A 713-nucleotide genomic window follows, 5' to 3' on the forward strand; every position below is an offset into this window, starting at 1 on the left:
GTTAACCATAGGTTGTACAAATGTTTCTACCTGATTTACCTTTTGCGAGTTCTATGCGTTCCCCAGTGACATATTCTGCAAAAGGTTTATCACAGTAGCCACTTGTGTAGATAGTGTGGCTATTGCGTTAGAGTCAATAGAATTCACATTCTGAGATCGCCTCTTCCTTTCTGCTCTTGCATCGTAAGTGTTGTCCACCCATTCCATATTATGCTTGGCTATGCGGTCCAATATTTCCTTAGATTCAGTATAAGATTTGTCCATGATATCGCCAGCTGCAACTGTGTCGGCTGCCATTTGAAACGCTCTGTTTAATCTGCCATAGAAGATCTCCATCTGGATGGTTAACGATAATCCGTGATTGGGGCAGTTTTTGACTAATCCTTTAAAGCACTCCCATGCGGCACTTATGGTTTCAAATTCTTCCGGCTCGAAGTTTATGATCTCTCTCCGCCTCCTTGCGTTTGTAGTGGGTGGGAAGTATTTCTGCATGAATTTCTCCACCAACTTTTCCCAAGTCGTGATCTCTCCAGGCTCCAAAGAACTTACCCATTGCTTTTTGTCGTCACGCAGAGAATATGGGAATAAAGATAGCCTGATAGCTTCTGGAGTGATTCCATGAAACACAAACAAGTTGCACGTCTCCAGGAAACGTTTCATGTGGGTGTGAGGGCTTCTCCCCAAGCACCCCCAACCTGTCAAGCTGTTTGGAG

At 44.3% G+C, this 713-nt stretch overlaps 1 non-coding gene across 1 annotated transcript; it reads left to right on the forward strand.

Annotated features, from left to right (window-relative positions):
- The first annotated feature begins 352 nt into the window (after nt 1-352).
- Nucleotides 353-458, forward strand: LOC120074787. Its single transcript, XR_005481069.1, has one exon. It is a non-coding gene; the product is annotated as a small nucleolar RNA R71 (small nucleolar RNA).
- Nucleotides 459-713: the final 255 nt, after the last annotated feature.

The sequence above is a fragment of the Benincasa hispida genome, chromosome 3, assembly GCF_009727055.1.
Source record: "Benincasa hispida cultivar B227 chromosome 3, ASM972705v1, whole genome shotgun sequence".
In the NCBI taxonomy this organism is placed as follows: domain Eukaryota; kingdom Viridiplantae; phylum Streptophyta; class Magnoliopsida; order Cucurbitales; family Cucurbitaceae; genus Benincasa; species Benincasa hispida.